The following is a 6,901-nucleotide window of genomic DNA, read 5'->3' as shown; positions in this document are numbered from 1 at the left end:
TTTTAGGGAACACATTTTTTTGAAAATTGATGAACTTTTCTAAAGCACATCAACTTTTTTCAAAGAATTTGTGCACTTTTTACAAATTCATGAATTTATTTTAGAATCAATGAACTTTTCCAATCTGTGAATTTTCTTAAAAAATCGATCAACTGTTTTCTCAAAAATCTTGAATTGTTTTCAAATCCCAGCACTTTTATTATCAAAACGAATAAAAATTTCGATACATGAACTTTTCCTAAAATCACCGAGATTTCTTTTGGATTGCGAAATTTTTCAAAAGTTTAATATTTTTTTATTTTTTGAATTTTTTTAAAAATATGAACTTTTTGAATCCCGGGGCCAGTTTATTTTACGGTAGGCGATGTGAGAAACCAATAAAAAAAAGTGCACCTATGCAAATCGAACTCAGGCCCTGTGGAATAAAGGGCGGCGCACCTAGGCACCGCGACCAACTGACACTGGAGTATTCGCAACGCGATACGTAAATAAGTGAAAGCCAACTGCAAAAAATAAGAGAACAACTCGCTAAAAAATTAGCCAAGACGTGTGTGTATAGGATAGAACCCACGACTTCCAATGACTGAGCCATGTCGCTAGCCACTGTGTTCTAGACATGTTCGTCTAAAAATGCCAGCTCAATTTATATAAACTATTGGAAAGAAAATAAACTTTTTAAAAAAATTTAAATGAGGTTTCCTTTTTCACAAATGTCCATATGTTTAGAAAAACGAACATCTTCAAAAATTTGCGAACAAACTTTTCATAACTCAAACATTTTCCGGGAATCACAAACATTTTTTTCTAAAAAATAGAACAATATTGAAAATGAGAACATTTTTCAAACTATGAATAACTTTTTCAATATGCAAACTTTTTTGAAAAACAGGAACAAATTAAAAAAATTCCCCACAATTCTGAACTTTTTTTCAAAGCACAAATATTTTATGAAATTCTCCCAAACATATTCTAAATTTGCGAACAAATTATGAAAAAGTGCTTTTTGTTGAACAATTTATGAAATCAGAAATATTTTCTGAATAAATAAACTTATTTTTTAAAACGTGAACATTTTGTGAAATTACCCAAGGAATTTCTAATTTTGGAACGAATTTTGCAAAAGAGTTTTTTTTAAAGAGGAACATTTGTTTGAAATCTGTGAACAATTTTCAATTTGTGAAAAAAATATAAAAAGTTAAGAAAAATATATAATTTATACTTTTTGAATTTTGAACATTTGTTAAAAGAAGTCAACAAATTTAGAAAATACTTAATGTTTTTCAGATGAAAACAAGAACAAATTTTGAAAAATACAAACTAAGTAAATTTCAGATAAAATATTTGAAAAAGAAATAAACGTAAAAAGGAAAAAATAAAATAGAAGTAAGACGAAAAGAATCAAAAAATAAAAGAGAAAAGGAAAAAACAGGAAAAAAGGAAAAAGAAAAAAAAGGGAAAAGAAAAACTAGTTCAGAAACCTTTTAAAAGGTTTCCAAAACCGGCAAAAACCAGCTGGGAACCCCTCTAGAAGGTCCCCAAAATCGAAACCTGAAACAGTTGTATGTACGATACAGATGCACTAGGTTAGCTCGCATGTGCGAACTGACGACAGTTTGACGCAGAATGCGTCGAATAGGACTTTCCAATCCAATTTGCCGCTCGCGGGGGGCAACACAGGGGACCTCCTATATGACGCCGTACGTGCCGGCGGCCACGGGAGCGCGCACCCTCCCCGTTCCCCCCGCGCGCCCGCATGGGCCGGCTAATGTGCGGGCGGGAAGCCCCTTATCTTTTTGTTTCTGCTTTCAGCTTTTTTATTTTTTAGAAAAAATTCGGTATTTCAGAAAAAATTGCAAAAATGTTGAATTGTTCGTGAGTTCAAAGATTGTTCATGATTTGAAAAATATTCAATAAATGATAAATGCTCATGGATTCAAAAATATCCGCAATTTCAAAAATAATATATGGCTATTCATCCTTTTACAATTTAAAAATGTTCATAATTTTCTAGGAAATTGTTCACTAAATTCAGAAAGTTTGAAAAAATGTTCAGGTTTTCGAAAAGACGTACATAATTTCTAGGAATGTTCGTGAATATGAAAACTGTTCACGAATTAAAAAAATGTCTAGGATTTCAAAAAAAAGTTCAGGATTTCACGACATGTTCATGATTCCGAAAAGAGTTTAACTTTTTCCAATAATGTTCATGACTTTCATAAAACTGTTCATCAATTCAAAAATAATGTTTGCATATTTGTAAAAAATGTTCGGCAATTTGAAAAATGTTCCACTTTCTAAAAATGTTCACAATTTGAGAAGAAATGTTCGCAAATTTGAAACATATCTGAAAAACAAGAAATAGGAAAGGAGAAAAACAGAGAAAAACAGAACATTAAAAGAGTTTCACAAATAAAAAATAAGAACAAAAGAGAAAAGAGAAAAAGGAACGAAAAAATAAAAAGGAAAAGAAAGAAAAAGACGAAACAAAACCAGAAAAAAGCCGGTTCAGGGAAGGTCCTAGAACCTTCCCAAAAACCGTTAGGGAGGTGAAACCCCGAAATGGGCCTGCCCATTGAAACATCAGCGCACAAGGGGGGTATGCGTACCTCGCTTCTCAGCGACCTACGTGGCAAACAGTCAAGGCTTCGCTGAAGCGAGTCACCCCTCTTGGGCCGTCCGACGTACAGATTTCACTCGCTGCTGTTTCCTTGTTTCTTGCGGGTTTTTATTTGTTTTGTCTTCTATGTTTTTTCGAGTTTTTTCACTGTTTTGTCCGCTTCTCCAGTTTTTTTTCCTTTACATTTCTGTTTTGCTTCCTGTTTTTCTTCCATTTTTTTCTTTTATGTTTTCTTTTTTATTTTCTGTTTCTGTTTTTCTTCTATTTATTGCATATTATATAAAAAGTTCACACGTATTAGAAAAATCTTGGTCGTATTGAGAAAATGTTCATCGTATATTATGAAATAGTTCACCTTGCATTATTAAAATGTTTATCGTGCAAGAATGAATTCATTAGATATTTCAAGATGACCATGCTGAGGGCTAAACCCACTCTAAAAGAGGGCATGTCCTCATGGATAGACAAAATATTTAATTTTTCAATAAGTTCTTTATTTACCCCCTCCTAGAATGTACCTTCTTGGTTGTCCCCCCAACAACCACTAGATTATGTATTTTGGATACTTCTCTTTATAAATGAAAAATGACTCACAGTAGGGGGTTTACCCTACTGTTCTTTGGTCAAAAGAAAATGTTTATCGTGTATTACAAAGTTGTTCAACATATATTATGAAATTGTTCAACATATATAAAATATGTTCCTTCTGTATTTCAGATTTGTGTGTCATATATGAAGAAATTATTCAACATATACTACAGTATGTTCATTTGTGTATTTGAAATCTGATCAGTGTTTTTTTACAAAAAAGTTTGATGTATTTTAAAAAAAATTCAACATATATTATAAAATGTTATTTTTTGAAGGAAAAATGGGGTTTCCCACTGTATTACATACTTTAAGCTTGGCGCTGATTTTATACCCTTGTACTCCCTTCGTCCGTAATATAAGACGTTTTTTGACTCCGTCCCATAATGTATTAGTGTTAAAAAAACATGCTACATATTGGGACGGAAGGAGTAGGTCGCTAGCTCCGCTGGCTAGCCTTGCTTGAATCGAGCATGTGGTCGGGAGTTCCATCCAACGTGGGCATTTCCTATTTAGCGCCACAGGCGCCGGCTTTAGTTGTTTCCGCAAACCGGTGCCTGCAGCGGCGTTAGCTGGGCTTGGCCCGTTTTGCTCTTTTTTTCGTTTTTAGGAAAACGTCTCGGCGCCTGCAGCGGCGTTAGCTGGGCTTGGCCCGTTTTGCTTTTTTTTTAGGAAAACGTCAAAAAGTGCATGAGCGAGGGTTTGTACCAGGAACCACTTCGCTGCAAGCGTTAGGCTTTAGCCACCCGGCCACGGAAGATTTCTGTTAAATACAATTCAGTCTTTTCTTCTATTGTCTACTCCACTTTGGGTTTTTTTTCTCAACCTTTTACAACTTCCGTGACCTTTTTTAAAAGTCGACGAATTCCTTTTCAATGTCGATGAACTTTTTTCAGATCCAATGAACTTTTCTTCAAATCCGATGAACTTTTTCAAATTCGACGAACCTTTTTCAAATCCGATGAGCTTTTTTCAATTTTGATGAACTTTTTACAGATTTGATGAACTTTTCTAAAAATTCGATGAACTTTTTTTTGAAAGTTTGATGAACTCTTTTAAAAATTGCATGAACTTTTTCAAATTAGATGAACTTTTCTTAAAATTGCACGAACGTTTTGTAGAAAGTGATGAACTGTTCTTCAAAGTCAGTGAACATTTTTTAATTCGCATTTTTTTTTCATTTTTTGCGATTTTTTTTCAGAATATCAACGGTTGACTGTTTTCTTAAGTGTACGGACCTGTAAACGCGATCGATGGAGCGAACACCCAGCGACGGAGCCACCAGCGCGATCGATCGATGGAGCGAACACTCGGGAGCTCCTGTTCGGCGCCTTAAGCGCCCGAACAGGTAGCTGGCGCCCACGCAACCGCGACTTGGGCCGGCCCAGCAACATGCAGAAAAAGGAAAACCGCAGTGTAAAAATGTACGAGTACTGTGATTCGAACCCGCAATGCCAAAGTGAACGCCAACACGGGCTAACCAACAGAAGACGCTCGGTTAGTTACTTACTAGTGGAAATATACCTCTTTTGAGCATTCATTAAGTAATAGTACCATATACCAACTGTAATTATTTGAATAAAGAAAACATAAATTGAAAACGCATTCATAAAGACCACGAATTGAAAGAAATCAAATAATTTCAAAAATGTTTGTACCAATTGGAAAAAACATAAAAACGGAAAAAGTTCATTGAATTTAAAAAAGTTCATCAAATTTTACAAAAATTCATCAAAATTGTAAAAAAAAAGTTCATCAAATTGAAGAAAAGTTTATCATAATTGTAAAAAAAAGTTCATAAAATTTGAAAAAAAAAGTTCATCATAATTTGAAAAAATTCATCCAATGTCAAAAAGTTCATCGAATATGAAAAAAGTTCATAGAATTTGAAAAAAAGTTCATCAAAATTTGAAAAAGTTCATCAAATGTCAAAAAGATCATCGATTCTGAATAAAGTTCATTGATTTTGAAAAAAGTTCACGAATTTGAAGAAAAAGGTCACTCATTTAGAGAGAAAAAAAGGAAAACCGTTCAAAGAAAAAGAAAAAGAGGAACGAAACCGTTCTCAAAAAAAGTTCATCGAATATGAAAAACGTTCGTAGAAGTTTTAAAAAAGTTGAACCAATCTGAACATAGTTCAACGTGATTAGGAAAAGTTCACCAAATTTTAAAAAAAGTTCGTGCAATTAAAAACAAAGACGAAAAAAGTGAAAAAGTGAAAAAAAGAGAGGAAAAGGGGTAAAAGGAAAGAAAAAAGAGCAGATGAAGCAGTACTTGAGCAGCTAATTTGGGACGGTGGAGTGGTAGTGCATAACAGAACTGACCCTGAGGTCACAGGTTCGAATCGCAACAAAAGCGGCCTTCCCCCTGAGGTCGCAGGTTCGAATCTTAAAACAGAATAAAGGAGAAGATGGGCCGAGCCTGTTGACACCAGATTTTGGCACGGTCAATAACTTTTTTAAGATGGCCTAAAATGGAGAAGTGATCTTCATGAAAGAGTTCCGTATTATCGATATGAACGTCTTTGAAGTTTGGGTCATCGCAGTCCGATTTCATCCCGAAGGCCGAAACTATGCTCAAAGTACTAAGATCTTATATTTAGAGTACAGTTTGGCTGATTAAGCCCCCAAGACGACCTCAAATGGAAACATTATCTACACGGATTGTCTTCGTCTCGTCGAAACGATCGATTTTGATATAAAAATCGTTCCAATCCGAGTTCGTATGCAAAAGTTAGAGCCATCGGTATACAGCCCTGTTAGGAGGCAAAAACTGGCGCGCCCCACAAGACACCCTGTCTGATGGGTAGCGCGAGGGATAGCCAGTTTTGCGCGACCGATTTGACCCTCAAGATGACCTTTGATAAAAAACGTTCAACATAAAAGTTATTCGTCTCGTCGAAACGGTCAAGATTGCTTTTGGGCTCGTTTCCATCCGAGATCGTTTACCACCACAAAAAAGACCCGCAAGGTGCAGCCAGTTTAAACCGAACAGTTTTGGAAAGTTCGGACAAAACCAATCCGAATTTGACTAGGGTTTTGGACGTGAATCCAAGCTTTTTCCTTGCACGGGAAGTCCAGCCACCTCTTATATAACTAAGGGGTGACGGCCGATTGAACAACACACAATCGATCAATCAATCTACCACTTTTTATCTTTTATCTTTTCTCCTTAACCCTAGTTCTTCTTCTTCCTCGTTCTTCATTCGTTCTTCTTCATTGCAGGGCGGCGAACCTCGAGGCCCTAGGGGCGATCAGGTCGACCTAGGGCAGCCCATAGCCGCCACGCGCCCAGACGGGGTCCCTCCCGGGCGTGTGGGGTTTCGGGTCTCAAAAGCGCCGGCTTGCTGTCTTGCGTATCGCACTGGAAGTCGGCCTCCCGCGGTGTGAGTTGCGGAGCATCTACCTCGGCGCCGCGGGTACACATCGACATGTTCGTGTGACGCGTTCCAGCGTCAACACACTTTTTGGCGACCCGCTGGATTGCCTGCGTACCGCGCTTCCGGCGGGTCTCCTTCGACGCGAGCTGCGGTGCATCACCCCCGGCGTCGAGGGTACACGGTGATGTGTTCGTGTGTCAACACACTTTTTGGCGACTCCGCTGGGGACGAAGCTTTGAACGGTCTCCAGCCCGTTCTTGCTATGAAGAGATCGTTATCAAGTTGCTGGAATCTACAAAGGTAATATGAATACCCAA

The sequence above is a fragment of the Triticum aestivum genome, chromosome 2B, assembly GCF_018294505.1.
Source record: "Triticum aestivum cultivar Chinese Spring chromosome 2B, IWGSC CS RefSeq v2.1, whole genome shotgun sequence".
NCBI classification, from domain to species: Eukaryota; Viridiplantae; Streptophyta; class Magnoliopsida; order Poales; family Poaceae; genus Triticum; species Triticum aestivum.
This window is presented reverse-complemented; position numbering follows the sequence as displayed.